Source organism: Tursiops truncatus, chromosome 5 (genome assembly GCF_011762595.2).
Source record: "Tursiops truncatus isolate mTurTru1 chromosome 5, mTurTru1.mat.Y, whole genome shotgun sequence".
NCBI lineage: Eukaryota > Metazoa > Chordata > Mammalia > Artiodactyla > Delphinidae > Tursiops > Tursiops truncatus.
In genome coordinates this window covers 76,922,119-76,948,233 of record NC_047038.1, presented here as the reverse complement: position 1 = coordinate 76,948,233, position 26,115 = coordinate 76,922,119, and the positions used below count along the sequence as shown (strand labels likewise).

General features: G+C 34.1%; 1 long non-coding RNA gene across 1 annotated transcript in view; it reads right to left on the bottom strand.

Annotated features, from left to right (window-relative positions):
- LOC141278694 (uncharacterized) overlaps nucleotides 1–26,115 on the bottom strand; it is a 189,441-nt gene that overhangs the window by 435 nt on the left and 162,891 nt on the right. The window lies entirely within an intron of this gene.

Genomic DNA, 26,115 nt, shown 5'->3' with positions numbered 1-26,115 from the left:
TCTTCTAATGAATAAGATGTAGCAAAGTGATAGGATGTCACTTCCAAGGAGAAGTTAAAAAATGATGGTGGCTTCCATTTTGCATGCCTCTCTTGCTCTCTTGCTTATTTGCTTAGATGGAAGTTAGTTGTCATATTATAAGCTCATCTATGCGGAGACCCATGTGTCAAGGGCCTTCAGAAACCCTTCAGCCAACAGCAATCAAGGATTAGAGGTCCACAGCCAAACAATCCCATATGAGGAACTAAATCTTGCTAATAAGCATAACTTAAAAATAGATTCTTAAATGAGCTTAAAAATAGATTCTCCCTCAGCCAATCCTTCTGATGAGAGCACAGCACCAGTCAACACCTGGATTGTAGCCTTATGGGCCCCTGAACCAGAAGCACCCAGCTAATCTATACCCAGATTTCTAACACACAGAAACTATGAAATATTAATTATTTGTTGTTTTAAGCCTTTAAATTCGGGGTAATTTGTTACACAACAACAAATAACCAATAGAACAAAAAAATCTACTTGTAAGAGATTGTCATTTGGCCCAAGATTTAAAATTTGATTTCAGCTGCATGTTAAACTAAATCTAACTGTTTAAATTTAAATGAGATATGTTTTCCAATTTCCCTGAAAATAACATTAGAAAATGAGTACACATAAAAATATTCCTCTTTAGTTAGTTAAGATCTACTATAGACTACTTCATAATAGTTTTATAACAACATAAGAAATCATATCCTCATAGCATTAAATGACATCTTTAATCAGATCTGACAAGATTACTTGAAGATCAATGATGTCTCTGAAAAGCAAGTAAAGATCCCTGCAGTTTTTTTTAAAATATTGCCTTGATTTTAATTTGTAAATCTGTTAAACTCACTATTTTTATTATTGCGATATAGTATTTTGTAATACTTTGCAAAGACATAGTTAGCATTTATGCAGCCATCTATTTTATAAACATGAAAACTACATCAAATATATATTTAAGCTCTTTAGAATAGATTTTTTTAGAGGTTAAAAAGTAATGATTCTTAGACTAATGCCTTACTTTTAAGTTCACATCTATTACCCAGTGCTAGAACTTTCACATTCACAAATAATGAGGTTGATTCAGTAGATTGTAATTATGATACCTTAACATGTGATTTTTAAAATTACATACTACTATATTTTTGTGTAAAAATCCAATTCATGTTAACATTTCTGGAAACCTGAAAACTGTAAGCCATTTAATTTTACATAATCATATTAAAAGTGGCAATTTCCTGAAAGCAAAAAGGAAAATGTTTCCATCAAATAAAGATGAGGCACAGAGATATTCTATAACTTTTTCCCAAATGATGAAGAACTGACAATAAGGAACACCAAAAAGAATACAGCTAACAGAAGATGGCATGTTTTAGAAGCAAAAAGCAGAGAATCAAAATATATATTTAGAAAATCTTTAGATAAAATTACGTCCTAACAGTTTTATATATTTCAAATATTTCAAAGTATACTGCCATTACTCTATGTAGGAAGTGTAATTGGTAAGAGCTGTGCCCCATATCTGCATAAGAGAAGATATGTTTCACATGTTTGTTATTCCCATTTGGAAGTATCAGTTTTGGGAGCAATTGAGAAGTAGAGTGACCTAAACAAGCTGATAATCTTGAGCCTTTACATGGTTGACAGGATGTCACTACTTCATGTGAGTGCATCCAATTGCTATATGACAGCTCATAATGCAGTGAAATGGTTCAACTAATTTAAGGGATAAACTGAGTTACTCCAAGAAAAATTAAAAGGTACAAGCACTGGACCACATCCAATGGTGATATCTCTTATGACATAAAAGATAAAAGAATATACAATAATACTATGTATTTATTACAAATGGCTCACAGTGCTAAATAGTAAGAAAATCACTAGTTCTTAAAAATATTTCTCAGGAATATGTAGGTGTCTATCTCCTTAATTAGTACATTTTGATTTAGTCTTCCAAAGGCAAACTATGATGCTTTTTAATAAAACATCTTTTGCATCTGCTGCCAAAAGCAGAGTACTAAGTTAGAAAAATGTCTTAAAGTTCAGATAAATAAAAACTGAAAATTATAAGGAAAAGATAACGTAGCTTATATAAATCCTAATAGATTTACATCAGTCAAAGTGTGATCCTGGAGTTCCTGGAGGCCCCAAGACTGTTTTAGAGAACCTGTGAGGTTAATAATTAAAATGAAGATAAATAAAAAACACATATTTCTTATTTTTAATCACTCACAAGTGTAGTAGACTGTATATGTAAAAATGCTAAGAATATACTGAGGATTTTAAGTACACATACAACTAAAATGTATAACAAAAATAGCACAAAAAGTATGAGGAAGGAATAGAGCGTATATGGTTGTAAGGTGCTTAGATTAGGTGTGAAGCAGTATGATATCATTTGAAGATAGATTACAATTAATTAAAGATTTTTATTGTAAACCTTAGAGCAACCAATAAAACAAAATACATACAACTTTTCTGGGAGGGTGCTTGTCTTTTTGCTTTTGTTTTTTGGCCATGTTGCATAGCATGAGGGATCTTAGTTCCCCAACCAGGGATCAAACTCGTGCCCCTTGCAGTAGAGGCACGGAGTCTTAACCACTGGAGCGCCAGGAAAGTCCACAAACCACAACTTTTTAAAAGAGGTCCTTGAGAAAATATTTGAAGAGATTAGAGTTGAAAAATTCCCCAACATGGGAAGGGAAATAATCAAGTCCAGGAAGCACAGAGTCCCATACAGGATAAACACAAGGAGAAACAAGCTGAGACACATACAGATCAAACTAACAAAATTTAAACACAAAGGAAAAATATTAAAGCAGCAAGGGAAAAGCAAAAAATAACATACAAGGGTATCCCAATAAGGTTAACAGCTGATCTTTCAACAGAAACTCTGCAGGCCAGAAGGGAGAGGCAGGATATATTTAAAGTGATGAAAGGGAAAAACCTACAACCAAGATTACTTTACCCAGCAAGGATCTCATTCAAATACAACAGAGAAATCAAAAGCTTTACAGATAAGCAAAAGTTAAGAGAATTCAGCACCACCAAAACAGCTTTACAACAAATGCTAAAGGAACTTCTCTGGGCAGGAAACACAAAAGAAGGAAAAGACCTATAGACACAAACTCAAAACAAGAAAATGGTAATAGGAACATACACATCGATAATTACCTTAAATGTAAATGGATTAAATGCTCCAACCAAAAGACATAGACTGGCTGAATGGATACAAAAACAAGACCCATATATATGCTGTCTACAGGAGAGCCACTTCAGACCTACGGACACATACAGACTGAAAGTGAGAGGATGGGAAAATATATTCCATGCAAATGCAAATCAAAAGAAAGCTGGAGTAGCAATACTCATATCAGACAAAATACACTTTAAAATAAAGACTATTATAAGAGACAAGGAAAGACACTACTTAATGACCAAGGGATCAACCCAAGAAGAAGATACACCAATTGTAAATATTTATGCACCTAACATAGGAGCAACTCAATACATAAGGCAAATGCTAACAGCCATAAAAAGGGAAACCAACAGTAACACAATAACCGTAGGGGACTTTAACACCCCACTTACACAAATGGACAGATCATCCAAACATAAAATAGATAAGGAAACACAAGCTTTAAATGACACATTAGACCAGATCGACTTAATTGATATTTATAGGACATTCCATCCAAAAGCAGCAGATTACACTTTCATCTCAAGTGCACATGGAACATTCTCCAGGACAGATCACATCTTGGGTCACAAATCAAGCCTCAGTAAATTTAAGAAACTTGAAATCATATCAAGTATCTTTTCTGACCACAGTGCTAGGAGACTAGATGTCTGAAAACTGTAAGCCATTACAGGAAAAAAACTGTAAAAATTACAAACACATGGAGGCTAAACAATACACAACTAAATAAACAAGAAACACTGAAGAAATCAAGGAGGAAATTTTTTAAAAACTAGAAACAAAGACAAGGAAAACAAGAAGACACAAAAGCTATGGTATGCAGCCAAAGCAGTTCTAAGAAGGAAGTTTATAGCAATACAATCCTACCTCAAGAAACAAGAAAAATCTCACATAAACAACCTAACCTTGCACCTAAAGCAATTAAAGAAAGAACCAAAAAAACCCAAAGTTACCAGAAGGAAAGAAACCATAAATATCAGATGAGAAATAAATGAAAAAGTAATAAAGGAAACAATAGCAAGATCAATAAAACTAAAAGCTGGTTCTTTGAAAAGATAAACAAAATAGATAAACCATTAGCCAGACTCATCAAGAAAGAGAGGGAGAGGACTCAAATCAATAAAATTAGAAATGAAAAAGATATAACAACTGACACCATAGAAATACAAAGAATCATGAGAGACTACCACAAGCAAATATATGCCAACAAAATGGACAACCTGGAAGAAATGCACAAATTCTTAGAAAAGTACAAACTTGCAAGACTGAACAGGGAGAAATAGAAAATATGAACAGACCAATCACAAGCACTGAAATTGAAACTGTATTTTAAAATCTTCCAACAAACAAAAGCACAGGACCATATGGCTTCACAGTCGAATTCTATCAAACATTTAGAGAAGAGCTAACACCCATCCTTCTCAAACTCTTCCAAAATATAGCAGAGGGAGTAACACACTCAAACTCATTCTATGAGGCCACCATCACCCTGATACCAAAACCAGACAAAGATGTCACAAAAAAAGAAAATTATAGGCCAGAATCACTGATGAACATAGATGCAAAAATCCTCAACAAAATACTAGCAAACAGAATCCAACAGCACAGTAAAAGGATCAGACACCATGATCAAGTGGGGTTTATCCCAGGAATGCCAGGATTCTTCAATATACTCAAATCAATCAATGTGATACACCATATTAACAAACTGAAGGATAAAAGCCACATGATAACCTCAACAGATGCAGAAAAAGCTTTCAACAAAATTCAACATCCATTTATGATAAAAACTCTCCAGAAAGTGGGCATAGAGGGAACCTACTTCAATATAATAAAGGCCATATATCACAAACCCACAGGCAACATCATTCTCAATGGTGAAAAACTAAAAGCATTTCCTCTAAGATCAGGAACAAGACAAGGTTGCCCGTTCTCACTGCTATCATTCAACAGAGTTTTGGAAGTTTTAGCCACGGCAATCAGAGAAGAAAAAAAAAAAAAATACAAATCAGAAAACAGGAAGTAAAACTGTCACTGTGTGCAGATGACATGATACTATACATAGAGAATCCTAAAGATGCCACCAGAAAACTACTAGAGCTAATCAATGAATTTGGTAAAGTAGCAGGATACAAAATTAATGCACAGAAATCTCCTGCATTCCTATACATTAAGAAAGAAAAATCAGAAAGAGAAATTAATGAAATGCTCCCATTTACCACTGCAGCAAAAAGAATAAAATACATTGGGATAAACCTACCTAAAGAGGCAAATGACCTGTAGGCAGAAAACTATAAGAAACTGATGAAAAGAAATCAAAGGCAGTACAAACAGATGGAAGGATATACCATGTTCTTGGATTGGAATAATCAACATTATGAATATGACTATACTACTGAAAGCAATATACAAATACAATGCAATCCGTATAAATTACCCATGGCAATTTTTACAGAACTAAAACAAAAAATTTCACAATTTTTATGGAAACACAAAAGACCCCCGAATAGCCAAAGCAATCCTGATAAAGAAAAATGGAGCTAGTGGATTCAGACTCCCTGACTTCAGACTATATTACAAAGTTACAGTAATCAAGACAGTATGGTACTGGCACTAAAACAGAAATACAGATCAATGAAACAGGATAGAAAGCCCAGAGATAAACCCATGCACATATGGTCACATTATCTTTGACAAAGGAGGCAAGAATATACAATGGAGAAAAGACAGTCTCTCCAATAAGTGGTGCTGGGAAAACTGGACAGCTACATGTAAAAGAATGAAATTAGAACACTTCCTAACACCATACACAAAAATAAACTCAAAATGGATTACAGACCTAAATGTGAAGCCAGACACTATAAAACTCTTAGAGGGAATCATAGTCAGAACCTAATGAAACTTAAAAACTTTTGCATAGCAAAGGAAACAATAAAAAAGGTGAAAAAACAACCCTCAGAATGGGAGAAAATATCTGCAAACAAAGCAACTGACAAAGGATTAATCTCCAAACTATACAAGCAGCTCATGAAGCTCAATTTCAAAAAAGCAAACAACCCTATCCAAAAATGGGTGGAAGACCTAAACAGACAATTCTCTAAAGAAAACGTACAGATTGCCAACAAACACATGAAAAGATGCTCAACATTTCTAATCATTAGAGAAATGCAAATCAAAACCACAATGAGTTATCATATCACAGTGGTCAGAATGGCCATCATCAAAAATCTAGAAAATAATAAATGCTGGAGAGGCTGTGGAGAAAAGGGAACCCTCTTGCACTGCTGGTGACAATGTAAATTGATACAGCTACTATGGAGAACAGTATGGAAGTTCTTAAAAAACTAAAAATAAAACTACCATATGACCACCATATGACCCAGCAATCGCACTCCTGGGCATATACCCAGAGATATCCATAATTCAAAAAGACACAAGCACCCCAGTGTTCACTGCAGCACTATTTACAATAGCAAGGACATGGAAGAAACCTAAGTCCATCAACAGATGAATGTATAAAGAAGATGAGGCACATGTGTACAATGGAATATTACTCAGCCATAAAAAGGAATGAAACTGAATTATCTGTAGTGAGGTGGATAGACCTAGAGTCTGTCATACAGAGTGAAGTAAATCAGAAGGAGAAAAACAAATACCATATGCTAACGCATTTATATGGAATCTAGAAAAATGGTTCTGATGCACCTAGTGGCAGGGCAGGAATAACGCAGATGTAGAGAACGGACTTGAGGACACAGGAGGGGAAGGGGAGGCTGGGACGAAGTAAGCGAGTAGCATTGACATATATACACTACCAAATGTGAAACAGGTAGTTAGTGGGAAGCTGCTTCATAGCACAGGGAGATCAGCTCCATGCTCTGTGACGACCTAGAGGGGTGGGATAGAGAGGGTGGGAGGGAGGCTCAAGAGGGAGGGCATATGGGGATATATGTATACATACAGCTGATGTACTTTGTTGTACTGCAGAAACTAACACAACGTTGTAAGGCAATTATACTCCAATAAGGATGTAAAAAATAAATAAATAAATAAAAGAGGTACCAATAAAAAAAAAGCAATAGTAGGCTTAAAATGGAATCATAAGAAATATTTAAATAATTTAACATCAATCAGAAAAAAAATTTTTTTTTAAGGTGAGAGGGCCAAATCAAAACAGAATAGAAAGCAATTAGAATGTAGACTTTAATCCAACTATATTAATATTTATATTAAATGTAAATGATCTGAACATGACAATTAAAGACAGAGATAGATTAGATAAAAATCAAGATTCAAGTATATGTCATCTATAAGAATCTCACTTTAAATATAAAGCAATAAATATATTAAAAGGATGAAAAGAGATATATCATGAAAATGCTAATTTAAAGAAAGCCTGAGTGGCTATATTAACATCAGAGAAAGTAAACTTCAAGAAATGAATGCTATTGGAAATAAAGGGAGACATTCTATAATGGTGAAAGTGTTATTACACCAAAAAGCCATAATAATCCTAAATGTATATGTATATAACAACAGATATTCAAAACACATAAAACAAAAGCTGACAGAACTAAAAATAGAAATGGACAAGTTTACAATTATAATTGGAGACTTTAACACTCTTTCTCACTAAGAGATAAAACAAACAGAAAATAATATGAATATAGAAGGCCAGGCCAGCCTTATCAACCTAACTTTCCTAATTGATGTTTATTGACTGTTGTAGAATAATTCACATAACTACAGTAGAGTAGACAATCTTTTCAATTGCACATGGAGCATTCACCAAGATAAACCATAATCTGAGCCATAAACCAACCTATATTAAAAAAGAAGTCAGTATATTTTTCCATATAACAGACTAAAGAAGAAAAATCATACGATCATATAAAAAAGATATAGAAGAAAAAGTTGACCAAATTCAATTTACAAGCAGGATAATAATTCTCAGCAAATCCGGAATAGAAAAGAATTTTCTTAACTGTTAAAGGGCATCTACAAAGAGATCTTACTGTAACATCATACATAGTAAGAGAATGAATGCTTCCTCCTTAAATTCGGGAATAAAGCCGCTCCCACTACTCCTACTGAACTAAAGACTGGAGGCCTTAGCCAGTACAAGACAATAAAACTTTTAAAAGACATACAGAATGGGGGTGGGGGAAATAAAACTGTGTCTATTTGCAATGCAGTTATCCACATAGAAAAAATTTCAAATTAAGAAGGAATTGTGAGTAAAAACATATTCATAAAATGGAAAAAATCTAAAAATCATTGTTTATAAAATACCAGTAATCAAACGTGATACATAATTCCAGTTATTTGGTCACATTATCCTCTGTGCTCACATCACTCTTAGTGAAGTCCCTTGATGAAGATTCTATCACACTCCTTTTAGTCAAATGTAAAACTTATTGATGGCATGGATCCCACCCTTTTCATCTCATGTCCCTAATGCTAAGTACAGTACATGATAAAAGAAAAGATTTAATAAATTCTGTGACTCAGAAAATGAAAAATTAGTAGAATGGACAATTAGCTGGATTCAAAGATTACAAACAAACCTAAAGTGTGAGGCTAAAATAAACAACAGAGATAATACATTAGAAAAATCATAACTTGTAAAGCTTAATGAGAGTTTGTAACAGTTAAAAATAATACTAGGGTTCTTGCTCCATTTTGTGGTGAGAAGAAAATATTGATTAACTTTAGACTTTGAAATTCAGTATTCATGGTAATATCTCAAGAGTAGTAATAAAAATTATAAAAAGAGGGTACAAAAATTCTAATCTAGTTGAGGGAAACATATAAGAATATTAAAAAATAATGTATTCTAAAAAGAGAAAGAAAGAGGGAAGAAAAGAAGCACAGACAAATGACATACATAGCATGAAATAATATGGTAAAAATAAATCCATATATATATACAACATAAATGGGCAAACTTCACCAAATAATACATAAAGATTTCCAGATAGAATATTCATGTGTTACATATTTATAGCTAGATATGCCTTTCAAGAGACAAGTGAAACATAAGAAACTAAAAAGGTTGAAAGTAAAAGGCTAGAAAAGGCAAACTAAGCAAAGAACAACCAAAAGGTAGCTGGACTATTTACACCGATATTAGTTTAATATTAGCCAACAAAATATAAAACATTATTAAAGCTATGTAAGATTTTTAAATAATGATTAAGTTCCCTTTTACAATGTGATTTTTAAATTTCTAAACATACGCAACTAATAAAATATTCTTTAAAGGTATAAGTTAAACACACAAATGAAAATTCATAAATTCACCATCATTGGCAGACCTATTTTCTCCATAAATGATAGGCCAAGCAGGAAAAACAAATTAGTGTGAATGTAGAAAATTGGGACAACATAATTAAACATTTTGATCTAATAAAAAAATACTTAACATTGCCCCTCACAGATTATAGCCTTTCTTCTCAAGCACACATGGAACACTTAAAAAATTGAACATTAGATCAAAAATTTGGTGTATTAGACCATAAGGCATATCTGAAAATTTTTCAAACAATCAGTAACATACTATCTAATTAAATCAATTGGTGAATAAATATGGGAAATTTAAAATTACACTTCTAAATATTTCATAGGTTACAGAAGATATCTGTAAAAAATGTTAAAGTGTTCTTATTGTAGAAAATAAGAAAGCCAGAAAATTAGGAGCCTGTCACCCAAGTTTAGTTGTAAGGAGAACAGAACAAATCCAAAGAAAATACTGACAACAAATAAAATGGTATAATACATTAACTAGCAAAACATAGTATAACATGTAAGATTAAAATAACTACAAATTGATTCTTTGAAATTAATAATAAAATAAGCAAACCTCTAGTGTCACTGATTAAGAAAAAGGGCAGAAAACACAAATAAATGAGAGTCAATGACTACGACCACTGCAAAGATTTTAAAACAGAATGTTCCTGTAGTCCCATATTGCACAAATGCCAAGATACTACTACCTCCAAATGTCTCAGTGGCTTAGTAGCGCTTGGAGTATTTGAATCAGGGCATAATGATTAAAGAAATTGAAGCTGTTGTTAAAATCACCAGGATATCAACAGACCCTGGCTATTTTATACTTTGGAAGAAAGATTACTTCTATCCAACACAAAGTCTTCTAAATTATGGAAAGGGAGAAAATACATCTTAACTCATTTATAAAATACTTGTATAACATGTACAGCAAAACCAACAAAAACAGTATAAGAAAAATCACAAGGTGATAACAGATTAAAAATCCTTAGAAAAAGCAATAACAAACTGTATCATGCAAAGCTAAAAGAATTATATGTCATGTCTACCTTGGTTTTATCCAAGAATGAATGTTACTTTAATATTTTTAAAATCTATTAAAGGAAATTCACCAAATTTCCAGGCTAAAGGAGAAAAACCATACTTTGATCTCACTAAAAAGAGGAAGTATGTTTAAATAAAAATTCAACACTTATTTGTGATAAAACCAAATGATTAGAAAACCAAGAACAGGAGAAAGGCAACTACTGAAAATCTTAATAAAAATCTAAATCGTTATCATCATACTTAATAATGAAATGCTAGAAACATTCTTTTCAAAATCACAAAAAGACACAACGATACCCACCACCACAAATTCTATTCAACAATGTTCTAAAGGTATTAGCCAGTACAGTGAATAAAGAAAGACAAATAAAATGTACACAGAATGAAAAGGTACAACTATGACTTTCAATATGTAAAGGAAGATATAAAAGTCTATACAGATATAAAATTAGGAGTTAATTATTAGAAGTAGTAAAGAATTTAGCAAGATTTCTAAATAATATCCGTATAATGCTCTTTTCTTTATCCTAAAATACACAGGAAGTATTTTAAAATTTTGAATAAAAAATTTTAAAATACACTTAAATTTTAAATATTGCAGTATTAATCCCACAATTAGCACTGAACCAAGTAGTTCCCCCTATTCATCAGAAACTGAGATTCCGCATTGTGTTTTAAAGTTAATGTATTAGTCACTTTATTTGGCTTTTTAGGGCACTTTAAAAGAAGAAAATATGCCTTTTAGTAATCTTCCTAAATTTAAGAAAACCTACCTAGTTCTTTTATATATGTGGGATTAATTATAATTGCTCGTTATGTATAGTGAATTATCACCAGATTAATGGCTAAATTCAATCTCTTATCATAACTGTAGTTTACAATTTCGATAGAACAGTTTGCTAAAACAAATATTTTAACAAATGTAGTTGTCTATATCAGAAAACAAAAATTGAAACAAACCAAAAAAAACTGATTTCAACTTTACAAAGCAACATTTTTTGAAACCATCATACAAAATGTTCAATATAACAGATTTAACATGGGCTTAGTTGCTCTGTGGCATGTGGGATCTTCCTGGACCAGGGCTCGAACCCATATACCCTGCATTGGCAGGCGGATTCTTAACCACTGTGCCACCAGGGAAGCCCCAGCATAGAGCTTTAGAGAGACTCAAATTTATGCTAAGAAGTAGAAAAAAGATTTGACTTACATTTTGTAATCACACCTATGTAAAAATATTTATCTACTTAACAAGATGAAATTTTCTCCAAGGTTTGGCTTCTCAAACACCTGTGTTAACAGATTCCCCTTCTAGCAAGGCTCTTCTTGTGACTGAGGCCTACTTTTGCTTCTGCTACATTTTCTATTTAAGGCTAAACTGAAACATTTGGGGTTTTCCCACACACACACTGGTGACCTTGCCAATAATAAATTATTTTCAAAGTGTATCTTTGTGTAATTAAACAAGTTAAAGTTCTTTATGAAATTATGGGATACGCTATAATCAAAAGTCCAAGTGATGTCAGCCACAAATATTTATTTTAGTTTTTTTAACAGGTTTTATTGATTTTTATCAATAATTTTTGATAGCACCTAGGTAGAATAATAAATTCTTCAATAAAGTCATGCCTAGTTCACAATTTAAGAATTCTGCTTTCCATATCATGGCCCATGTATGCAGATTATGCAGTTGAGCCAAAATCAATTCAAAATATTTATATAAAAGACAAAAGGAAGAGAGGTCCAAACACAGCTGTGTTTTACACTCTTTGAAATTATCTGCTGAACAGGGAAACATTCTAACTTACCCTTGTTTTCATAAGACTAGTAAGACACACAATTCTACACAGATATCAGTCACCAAGGGCTTAGCTCATGCTACTGAACTCAGGGCAAACTGATTCTTATTTACAGAGTCAGTCTGAGTAAAAGCCAAAGAAAGACATTTTCTGCACAACATGTTCAAAAGTGTGAACATGGTCAAGAGAGTAATCACACTCACTGAAATCTTTCCATTATGCAAAATATTCCATGTGAAGATATTATTTTATATTTTTATAAATAGAAGGCCATTAGTAAAAATAAACATTTATTTGTTTTAGAAGAAACAGAAGCAAATTGCCCTTATCACTGTCATCTGTAAAAGTCAAGGACTTGAAAGATGATGGGAATGTTAAAAATCCAAATAAGGAAAAAAAAGAAACAAGCTGTAAAGTCTTCTGAATAAGACGACAGTAATTACATTGTGATTGCAATATCTTTGCTTCTTTATGTAAGTATTTATGGAGTGCTGACCATGGCCTATACCAGGTCCTTCATGTGCATTATTTGAAATCTTCACTACAAACTGGTGAGGTGGAAATTGTTATCCTCATGTTGCCGATGAATAAATTGTGCCTCCAAAAGCTTAAGTATCTTGTCAAAAATTCACATGGTTGACAGAGCCAGAATTCAAGCATGCCAGGTGCCAAAGCCAGTATTAGCTCCTCTAAACTACACTCTCTCTATATCTATCATTACTATAGATGACGATGGTAACAACAACGACAACTAATCTTCAATGACCACGTGCTATATTATATATTGTGCTGCAGTTTTAAATGTAAAATTCCAGTAATTCCTAACAATTTTATTGGCCCTTTATACAATGCCAAACAGATCATTTGGGTTTAAAATTGTTCAAAGGCTCTAATTCCTAGAGTAGTCACCTCCAAACATTTCGGTTACACATCCTTTCCATCCTTAAACAACTTTAAAGCATACTCCCAACATGGTATAATTGTTTACTTATAAGTTAGAAACATATATATGATGAAGCATACTTTTATAAAAATTAAAGGATGATATAATTTTATATAGAAGTTCTAATATATTCTTACATACTCTGATGGAATATATTAAGCAACCACATGCATTCCCACACATAGGAGACCAATATTTTAGATGATAAAGTCCAAACTCCTCCACATGGGAGGCCCTCTCTACACTCCAGCTAAACCAAATTACTGTAGTTCTCGAAGTACACTCAGTGGCTTCACATCTATATTTACTGGTCACATATCTTCCTATGCCTGGAATGACTTTCTCAGCACATGACAAAAGTCCACTTATCTTTCAAGATGAAGCCACTTATATTATTTCATTTATACTTGTTTATATGTCTACCTTCTCCTACTTCACTGAGAGCTTTCTGGTGGGGTGAATTGAAACCATGTCTTGTTTGAGTCTCTAGTATCCAGTGCAGTGCTTGGCATGTAGTAAGCAATCACTTGGGAATGAATGAGTGAATAAAAGCCATCTATTCTGTTTTTCACCATGTAAATCCTATGATTTTTCTATCATGCTATATGTTCTTGAAAAATTAGTAGACTAGGAAAAGAAACAGAAAAGGAATCTAAAATTGCCTCTACGTCCATGTGCTGGTAATAGATAAATACAGCTGATGTGTGCAGAATGGAAATAGAATCACAGAATCTAAGAATTTTACTCCTAAAAGGGACTTTATGCAATTTAGAGCTGAGGTCAACAACAGGTCAAAGGGAGATAAAGGAGTTAGACAGACGAAGAACAGAGACACTGCTGCACTAAACAAGAGAAACAATGGAAAAATACTTTGAGGTGTGTGTGAGAGAGAGAGAAAATGGTTTTCTTAAACCAGAAACAGAAAGCTTCATTAGGTCACCTGTGGAAATCACAAAACTAGTCACTACTATCTAGTATTACTGGATAGTATTTGCATATTCTGTTTTTTCCCCTTGTATATCTGAAACACTGTAAATGCTGTATGTTGATTTCCCTCTGTCATTCATTAAACTGTCCTCATTGTTACTTTTAACGCTGCCTTATCAACGTGCTTCTCAGTATCACTGTAGTTTCTTGGAGTTTTAAATGGATATGCAAATAAAGGTCAAGTGATTTATGATAGCACCTTTTAAAAGGCTGTCTCAAGGAAACATTCAGTGTTTTTATAATTGATTATAAAACATATTTCTAAAGGGCCTACTTGTGAAGCTATTTGTCCTTCTAGAGAAAGAACTGAATAAAAAATTGTCCAAGGCTAATATCTAGAAACTGCTTAGAAATAATCTTTTCCTTCGTAATTAAAAAGCAAAATCTGTCCAGTATATCTCATCCCTATGAGGATAAACAGAGTAATTGTATTTCTCATATATGTGCAAATGGATGCATTTAGTTTAAAGAAATTCTAATCATGGTACTTTATGAATAGCAAAAAATATTATCTTTGTAATTGCAATGTGGTATTAAAAGATTATTTATCTATTTATTGGCTCTAAAATTTATCCTATTAAATAATTTATGAAGAGTTTAAGATTTCCATTGATTGCTAAACTGAGTCAATATTTTTAATAGTATATACTAAATACAGCCTTCCTGTTGCCTATGTAAAAGTAAATAAATTAACAAACAAATAAGGATTCAAAGCAACTTCGTTGTAAATTTTCTACATTAGCTGATAAAAACTGAAGCCTATAAAAGCTGAAATTGAATGCAATATATTTCTTTGCTGCTCTTCCTACCACTAAGACAGTGCTTTGTTATTACATGAAACAGAATCTCAATGAAATTCTTCTTTCTCTGCCTGTGATACAATCCCTACAGTAGAGTCTAAGGCACACCAGTTTATATAACTTTTAGAATTGGAATTGTTTGTTTTAAATGTTTAATTGAAATTCCAGTGAATTTCACATACACAAAAAATATATAAACCAAATCCCCATGTAGGCTATAAAATAAGAAACAGAATAATGTATTACATGAAATGCTCCAACTGTATCCAAGGTGAAGGACAGCATGGCAGAGGAAAGATTTTAAGAATGATATTGATAAACAGGGTCAATAGATTCTCATTAGTCTGTGATATATAAAGGAAAATCATTCCCCTTGGTTACATTCATAGGAAGAGTGCAAATTTAGAACAGGTAAATAGTCAACAGTCTTAGAAAACTCTTGGTCCAAAAATAAACTAATTACGCTTCAGTCTTACAAGGTACATCAGGAGGCACCAAAGGTGTTTCCTCTGGAGCTGGATTACACCAAACACACATTATCTCATAGCATGTTTCCCAAGAAAGTACCTAAAACATCATATGAATTCATCTTTCATTTAAGTAACAAAGTAATAATAGTAACTAACATTTATGCAGCTGGTACTTGGTACTCTTTCAGGCATTCTCATTAATCTCCACTGTAACCTCACCACATAGGTACTATTTTCATCTTTATTTTACAGTTGAGTTAATAAAGACATAGAGGTCATATAAATTGGCCAAGTTTATAATATTAGCAATTAGAGGAGCCAAGCTTTGGCCAATAGATGCTAAATTTCTTAAAATAAGGAATCAAAATTGGATTTCAATAATTTACTAAAGCTAGTAGATAAGGAAATATTAAAGATTTAGGCCATTCTTAGTCTTGTCCTTTAAAAAAATAAAGCTATTTTCTACACCAATTCATGCAAACACACTTTTCCTGAATCCCCACACATTCTTAATTGTTATAGTCCCTTTAAGAAGCAGTATTTTAAACACAAAGAGAAAAGACTCGATCATACGATCATACTTTGTATTATCTGATACACTTTTATCTAAAAATCAGAGCCCAGTTATATTTGAAAATATGTGTGTTAAATTTTAAGTTATACTAAATTCTTCTGCAGTGGTTCCCTATGAAAATAATCATTTTAAGAGGGAAGACATATGGGAACATATGTATATGTATAACTGATACACTTTGTTATAAAGCAGAAACACACAATTGTAAAGCAATTATACCCCAATAAAGATGTTAAAAAATAATAATAATAAAATGATTGATAAATGATCATAAAATGATCTGATAAAATGATAATTTATCATATACATATCCATCCCATAGTATGTAAACACAGCATTTAATTCATCAAATACAGACTCACACATACACACACAATCACATACATATCCTGTTTTTCCATTTTATTTTATCAATAGTTAATTTAACATATTTTTGACTACTACAGCTATCAGACAAGTACATATGTCAAAAACATTTAATTCCTCTTTTCTTTCAAATCTTTTACCCCCTTAATTTGAACAACAACTTCTCTTTGGCTCCAAAGCTCTAGAAAGCCAATGTTAGTGGGACTCACAGAAAAAAATCACAAAATCACTTCAAAGATATCGACAGACTCACTCAAAAAAGCAAAGTAACTTTCTTTTTACATGACTCAAAGTATATTCCTACCCGGAAGTTATTGAATTTAAGAGTTTGCAAAGACTTTCTACCACTCACAGTTTTATCATGTGATGTCTTGTGCTTTCCCTAAGGAAAGCATCGCTAGTACTCTTTCCAATAAATGTGAACACCATGAAGATATTCCAGAAAGATAACATATTTGGAGGTTTTCTTTGCATTCTTCCCTCTAAGCTTCTGCATATGCCATTATCAAAAGAGTCTCTCTAAACTAACATAAGGGTAACCCTGACATAACAATCAGAACAAATTTGTGAGCACCTAGTTGGGATTAAATCTGTAAACTATGGCCCTACCCCTACGTTAACAAAGCCAAATAAACTATCTCGAATTACCATTTCTTACCAACTTCTTGGTATACATACCTTTAAGACTTTGTAGTATGATATTTTGTCATTTTGTTCAAGCCTTATTCCTATTTCATTGTATGTGCTCTTCTGTTCCCTGCCTCTATTTTCTTTGTTCCTTGCCCTTTATTTCTTTGTTTGTTCTTTGCCTCTTCTTTCTCATGTCTAATTTATGTCATCTTGCAATATAATATTTTTAGGAAAAAGAAGGGAAACAAATAAATGAATAAACAAGGGAAAAAAATCACCAACTGAGATAACCAACCATGAAACAAGTGGAGAAGCTTCATGCCTTCCCTTTCAGAGCCACTGAAAATTTACTGAGAACCTGGAGGCCTGAATCTGTGCAATACTTTCATATGTAGCAGTGCATTTCTACCTTTGGCTTGGAAATAATCATAGTTAAAAAGATGTTCTCAGAACATCTGAAAAGATGACTAGAAGCACATGTTTTAGCTTGTTTTGAAATATTCACTGGAACTATTCTTGCACTGGCAATTCTTTGGGCCAGCAATTGGAAAATAATTCAATAGTATTTAACTATGCTCTTACTCAAACTTAAAAGACTAGTGTATCTAATACATAATCACTTAGAAAAGATTTAGAACTATTTCTAATCTTCCCTTTTCCAGAAGTCTTGCCTAAAAATTAAATGCCCACATTGGTGAAATCCAGTCTAAAAAAGATGGTAGCAGATATTTATTCTTTACCGGAAGAGAAAATTCAAATTAAGTTTCAAATGTACCATGATCTTTGATAATTTTAAACCAAAGCTGACTGAACATAGCCGTGGCCATCTTTGGGGATATATGTTGTCTATATTTCTAAAATATACTTCTGAAATATTGTCTAAATATTTCTAAATATACATCTTAAATAATGTCCAAAAATATTGTCTTAGTTTCCGCTAACTTAACATGACTATAGTGGAATGAGGAAGAAAAGACCATCCAACATTTGGGTCTGCTAAAGGGCAAGTGAGTGGTGACACTTCCTTTTACCAGAAACGTTAATAGGTCTTTGGATATGAAAAGAGTCCCAAAGAAAAGTTAGGGGAATTGAGCTAAACAGGGTGAGGGAAACTAGGCTGAAGGGAAGAAACCTGGTTTTGAGCAATTTTGCAAAAGGTAAACACCAAAAGCTAGAAGCGGGCAAAAGGGGGAACAGTGGGGAAAGCACCATGGTGAAGGGGTAGTTTAAATGATGTACCAGTAAAACACAGCCAGTGAAAAATTCCCAGTAGCAAATAGACAAAGGATTTTTTAGGATAGGATAATTTGCAGAGATGCAACATAAAATTCCTTCCATTGCCCTATAATCTCAGTAAAGCCTACTGCATGTAGAAATGATTTATCAGGTGGTTTGTGGGAAATTAAGGAAAACAGATTAGGTATGGGGATAGTTCAGTGTGATGTAAATAAGGGAACAGAAATGATAATAAGAGGTCAGTATAAGTAGGAACTCAAAGTCAGAAGGAACCACAAGGCTGTAATCCCCTGGAAACCCACAGAAATTTAGAGACAGTCTGCACTGTATGCAGCATGGGCATTCATGGTTTTTGCTTAAATCTCAACCAACTGAGTGGATTCAGCTAACATCCAGTTTACAAAAAAACTGAAGAATTACCTTTTAAACAGAGGGGATGTAAAGTTTAAAAGAAACCATGAAGATATAGTTTGAAATGTCTATGTGTTCTTTAAAGTCAGTCTTCCCTGAAGGGACAGAGTTAACTAGAAACCACTTGCTATCCTTTCCTAACCCCAAGCTTCTAGGAGAAAATTCAGCTGCTTCCAACTTGAATCAGAAAGGTTTTCTTACGAATATTATTTGAACTATTTTCACAGGTCCCACAGCATTTAAACTTTTCATTAAAGTGGGAAATGTGAGTTCTGAAGACTGGAGCCCGAGTGCCTGATTTCCAAGGCAATGCAATGCCTCAGGTTTGAGAGTCTGTTAGTTGTCAGGAACCTGGTGCTAACACATCACAGGTAATAAAGTAAATATTACATGTTGCCACAGAAAACTGATATGGGTGCCCACAAAACATAAAGGTGTCCAAAGCATGCCTTTTGCTATAGTTGTCATTGCTACTTTACTTTATTAGGATTCCAAAGAACCAGGTCAATATTAGAAAATTGGACATCAGCCTAATCATTACAATTTGTTGACAGCTTAACTGTGCCAGAACTTGAAACTCAGTTCCTCACATTTAGTAGACAGAACAGATTTCTGTTTCCAATAAGCTCTTGACAAAAAGAATCTGTGAAGACTGCATGTTTACAGAAGTCTGTGCACTGTGAGGAGAAAAATATGAGAGTATCTGACAAATTGCAGACCCTCTGAACATGTTCTACACACTAGATTTCATTAAGCTTTCTGAATAAAGCAAGAATATGAAAAGGTACACAATTTAGGAATACTGATGAAGAACTATTCTGGCTGCAAATGTTAATTCTTAGATACTGTTTGTTTCCAATTTAATAGTTTTCTTGAAGAACTACATAAGGTGTCAACCAAAGTATGTATTATCAATGAATTTATTTACTTTATTGTAGAGATAAACTTAAATTTCTATGTTATAACTACTTACTGACCATACCTCAATGTATGGCATTATGAGACCAAATGAGAGGTGTCACACAGCTGTATATTTTTAGAAGCATTGTTATGTTTTACAACTGAGGATAAATGAATTATGTGCTAACGAAGTTCTGATAGAGTGTTGATTTAATGTTACACCACAAAAATATTTCATTCAGTATTCTCTCTTGTATTATTTGTTTTGCTTAAGCCTTTAACTCCCAGACTTATATACTTACAGAGACATCTGATGTCCTGACACATTACCCTTTAGATGTAAGCAATAACAGAAATGTCTTCTGGATTGTGTTATGTCTGCCTTATCATCATTAAACTTATTTATCCAAGCAAGTTCCACTTAGGACATGGAAGAAAATATGGGTTCCATTTCGAATGACAATCATCAGAAGCATTGACTCATTCATTTTATTCCCTTTTGGAGAGTGAAACAGGATCACATTTGTACTTTAAGAGGCCATTTAAAAAATCTTTTCTCCATTGATATTCTATCAAAATTTAATGTTTTCTAAACAGAAAGCAACATTCAAAGTGGTGATATTCTCCAAATGGTTTGGGCTTCTTAGAACATATGATCATAAATCTGAAATTTTATAAGACTAGGTTAGTTAAAACAAGTTCAGAGATTTAAAAAAATGGGATATGGACATAGCAAACTCAAAAGGATATGAAACATATAGTAATAATCTTAAAATGAGATTCTTCCTTGCTTGGATTCTGCTAAAGGCTTCAAAGGCCAAGTACAAAATAATAAGAGGCAGTAGTTCAAACTAGATTTGCTAGACCATCTAAGCAAGACCTGAAAAGGAGATATACTAGTTTGCTTGGGCCGCCATAACAAAGTACCACAGACTGGGTGGCTTAAACAATAAACGGAAACTTATTTTCTCACAATTCTGGAGGCTAGTTTCCAAGGTCAAGGTATCGGCAGGATTGGTTTCTTCTGAGGTCACTCTCTTCAACTTGCACATTGCCATCTTCTACCTTATCTTCACACTGTCTTCCCTCTGTACATGTCTGTGTCCAAATTTCTTCTTCTTACAAGGACATCAGTCTTGTTGGGTTAAGGTCCACCCTAATGACCTCATTTTACATCTTTAAAGACCCTATATCCAAATACAGTCACATTCTAAGGTACTTGGCGGGGCAGGGGGGGGGGGGGCTTTAGAACTTCAACATATGAATTTGGGGAGGATAATACAATTCAGCCCATGAAAAGAAATAATCAAAAGCTTGCGACCTGAAGCTCTACAGAACTTCAATGATATAAAACAATTGAGCCTGATGCGCTAAAAGAGAAGCTTTTACCAGAGAAAATGATTGGGGTTCTATGGCATTTTCCTATCCATCTCATGCAGGAGGAAAAATAGATACTTCACCCTCACTCCATGTCAAGTGAAAAGGGCTGTAAAAGAACTATTTATACAGCTCACATATATTTCACAAAATGTGGAATACTCATGAAACGTAGAAGACCAGGTTTTGCCCTATGCCTGGGAAATGTAATGTAAAAGAGAGATAGCTAATGTGAAGGTTAATTTTATGTGTCAACTTGACTGAGCCACAGGCTGCCCAGATATTTGGTCAAACATTATTCTAAGTGTATTTGTGAGGGTGTTTTGAAATAAAATTACCATTTGAACAGGTAGAATGAGTAAAGCAGATTGCTCTCCCTAATATGGGTGGCCTTCATCCAATCACTTGAAGGCTGAACAAAACACAACAAAACAAAACAAAAAAATGGCAGATCTTCCTGTGAGTAAGAGAGACCTCCCCCTGCCTGATGTCTTGAACAGGACATTGTTTTATTTTTTTTCCTGCCTTCAGACTCAAACTGAAACTTTGGCTCTTCATGGGTCTTGAGGCTGCTGGCTTTCAGACTGGAACTGTCACCATCAGCTCTCCTGGGTCTGCAGCTTGCTGACTACAGATCTTGGGACTTCTCAGCCTGCATAATGATATGAGACAATTCCTTATAATAAACCTATATATCTATAGATCTACATATCTACACCTTTATCTCTCTATATACCTATCTATATAATACAGTTATTATGTATTATAACCAACATCCTGTTGGTTCTGTTTCTCTGGAGAACTCTGACTAATATAGCTAAAACTGTCAAGAGATGACCTCACTGGAAACGAGTTGTATTTCCACTGATTAGATGGAGTGGAGGAGGGTTTTCCATGGTCCAGATGTGATCATGTAAGTGGACGCTGCCTTTAGGGTCACCACTTCAAAGAGACTCTGTCAAAGAGACTCCTCAGCTAAGAGGCACTGGAGGTATACTATTGGAGGGGAAAGCTGAGGGGGTGTCATATAGCTCCCAACAGAAAAGAGGTATTGCTTGATACAAAGCAGGCTGCAGACTTTGAAATTTCAAAGAAAATCACCACAACGTCTCAAGAGAGAAAGACTTGGTATTGAACTTGAGCACACAAATGCCAGATCAAAATTACATTTGTTGGAGAACAAGAAGAAGACAGCTGAAGGTGGTCAAAAGGTACAACTTCCTGTTAGACATTAGCTGTCACAACAGAAAATTGGAGGCATTATCCTGGATGATCTCTAAGATTTTCATTTTTGGTTAAAATATATTTCTTACTAAGATTCTAAAGCCCAAAGTATATCATCATTTTTCCTTCCAGTTTTATATATCATCTTTCAGATTCACTGTGATCAATTTCATGTTGCCAGTTTCCTAGACAAATTAATGAAGAAATAGTGCCAGATTTCCGCCTAATCATTTAAGCTTGACACTCTGTGCTAAGGACATTTCTGATATAACTATACATGCAATACTGAAAATCAGAATAGTTAGTGGGTATGGTCTTTGTTTTACGTGATGTTGTTCAGAGATTCCTATGAGCAACAGACTTGAAAGGGTAACCCAAACATAAACACTTTTGCCTATATAATAAAGTGGAAATTCCATAGCATGCATTCAAAGCCATGAGCAATTTGAACTTAACCTCTCTTCCCATCTTCATCTCATTCCACTCCTTAAACTCCAGTCACCTCCAGACTACTTGCCTTGTATTATACTTATTTTTCTTCCCTATCCATCTGGTAAACTGTTTTACATCCTCAAAATTCTCCAGAAGTCTTAACATCCATCAACACACTCCTTTGTGAAAGTTTCCCAAGTCCCTCAAAGTGTCACAAATTTTCAACTGTAGCACTTTTTCTACAGTTTTATTATAAGATTTAACATGTAATATCACAATTGATAACGTGCAACTAACTCACTGGGAAAACAATTTGACTGAGGAAGGAAGAGGAAGAAAACAAATGTGAGTTTGGTCATATGCATCCTTTCTTTTCCCCCTCCCCAAACCTAGACCCAGTGCCTGCCCTAGTGCCTATAATATAGAACAATGGGAAATCACCTCACAGTATCACTTCATAGAATTTTCTCTGGTTGTTTTAAGACCCTTGCTTTAGAGTTGATCTCAAATAGGTGAAAGGAAAAATACATAATTTTAAAACTCATTCCCTGGTTCTTTGTCAGAGGTAGAGACCAAAAATGGATGGCTCCTTGCAGAGTAGAACATATTAGTGAGTATTTGGACGTGTTTCAGAAGCACAGGTAGAGACATAATTGCTATGTATAAGAATACTAAGAATGTAAAAATAGTATGAGGTGTTGAGGATTGGTAAATAGAACACAGAAATGAGAAATCTGGGCAAAGTAGAGGGATTCAAAGAGGGAGTGGTAGCTTTGAGCCAAAAAGAAGGGAACATAGCCAGTGTGCAGACAATAGACACTTGCATCAAGAATAACAGTTGGGAACTGATGACTGGGTAAAGTAGGCCACAGTGAAGACTGTAGGAGGATGTAAGACACCTAGAAATTTACATAAATGTTACGAAAATATTCTACAATACATAGGACTGATAGAATCTCAAATTATCTTATTTGGATATTAAATAAAGGGTGATCCAGAATGCTAGAAGGCTTAGTGCTTTAATATTTTCTCAAAGCTGTTGAGCTGGAGTTGCTGTTATGGCATGGTGGCTTAAGCACACTATAACTCACCCTTCACACTGATTACAACTGAAAGCTATAGATGAAAGGCAAAATAATTACCTGAAGAATCTAGAAAAATAAAGGAAAATGGGCAGATTATGAAGGAAAGCTAAAAGTTTGAAAAGTAACCTAAGCAAGTAACTAAAACTCTATAGAAACCCCATCTTTCCAAAACCAGCAGAGTAGCCTCTGCAGGTTGGAGGGGAGGGGGAATCATGAAGAAAAGAGAACTGGAGAAGAGAATCCACTAATTGTGAGCATGAATTGTCACAAGCCTCAGATTCACCCTTGAGCTATGCCTGTGTGGCACAGAACCAAACCAGTGTAGCAAAGGCTTTGAGAACTGGACTGAGATTTGAACCACCACCCACAGAAACAAAGAGAACTTAAGGTCTGAACCTAACCGGATTGACTGCTCCTAAAACAAACACATCAACATTCTCTAGAGGATTATAACAAGACCCAGAGCCTATAGAACTTAATATTCACAGTGTTTAGGACACCATTGAAAATTACTCAGTGTATAAAAAAATCAGTAAAATGTGGAAAATTCTCAAGGGAAAAGACTATCAGCAAATGCCAGCCCTGAGATCACTCAGAAAGAACAATGCCTGACACAGATTTTTAAAGCAGTGATTGTTACCATGCTCCCAAAATACATAAAAGGCACTGAATTCAATGAAAAGAATTCTCAGATAAATAGATCTTATAACAAAAACCCAACTGGTAATGTAAGTTAAAAATGCAGAGCTTCCCTGGTGCTGCAGTGGTTGAGTGTACCTGCCGATGCAGGGGACATGGGTTCGCGCCGCAGTCCAGGAGGATCCCACATGCCGCAGAGCGGCTGGGCCCGTAAGCCATGGCCACTGAGCCTGCGTGTCCAGAGCCTGTGCTCCACAACGGAAGAGGCCACAGCAGGGAGAGGCCTGCGTACCGCCAAAAAAAAAAAAAAAAAAAAAAAAAAAATGCAGTATCTAAAGTAAAACAACTACGAACAACAACAACAAAACACACAAAAAGCAAAACCAACCTTACTGGATGAGCTGAACAGAACGGATAAGAAAGAAATCAGTGAACTTGAAGACAGTCAATAGAAATTATTCAATCTGAAGGACAGGGAACAAATATTGGAAATAAAAATTAACAGAGCCTCAAAGACCTGTGAGAAAAATATCAAAAAGCCTAACTGAGGAAAATTGAAGTATTAGGAGAGGAGAAAGAGACTGGGCAGAAAAAAATATTTGAAGAAATCAAAACCAAAAATTTCTCAAATGTGATGAAAGATATAAAGCTAAGTGAACACTAAACAGAATTAAATGCAAAAAAACTACACATAGACACTTTATAACCAAACTGCTGAAGTAAAAGATAACTGAAAAAAATTTTTAAACAGCCAGAAAATGTGATACATTTTGTTATAGAGAGAATTGTGCCCTCCTAAAATTCATATATTTAAGTCCCAACGCCCAAAAGCTCAGAATGTAACTGTATTTGGACATAGGGTCTTTAAAAGGTTGTTAGGACAAAATAAGGTCATTAAGGTGGGTCTTAATCCAACATGACTGGTATCCTTAAAGGAAGAGGAAATTTGGACATAGTCACGTACAGAGGAAGACCATGTGAAGACAGAGAGAGAAGATGGCCATCTACAAGCCAAGAAGAGTGGCCTCAGAAGAAGCAAACCCTGCAGACAGCCTGATCTCAAAATCTACCCTCCAGAATTGTGAGAAAATAAATCACTTTATTTAAGCCACCTGGTCTGTGGTACTTTGTTATGGTAGCCCTAGCAAACAAATATACATTTGCTCTATACATTCAACATATTTCCAATAAAAACATCCAATGTCTTTATTCCTGTCCTGCCTCTAGGTTCTTCAAAACCATTTTTTATTTTCTTTAGATTCTATATATATGTGTTAGCATACAGTATTTGGGAGGGGGAAGGGTAAGCTGGGACGAAGTGAGACAGTGGCACGGACTTATATATGCTACCAAATGTAAAACAGATAGCGTGTGGGAAGCAGCCACATAGCACAGGGAGATCAGCTCAGTGCTTTGTGACCACTTAGAGGGGTGGGATAGGGAGGGTAGGAGGGAGATGCAAGAGGGAGGAGATATGGGGATATATGTATATGTATAGCTGATTCACTTTGTTATAAGGCAGAAACTAACACACCATTGTAAAGCAATTATATTCCAATAAAGACGTTTTAAAAAAAATCCAGTGAACTTTCTATTTTTGTGGAAATCAACAAGAAGATTCTAAAATTTATAGAAAAATACAAAGGATCTAGAATGGCCAAAAATAAAAGAGTAAATAAAT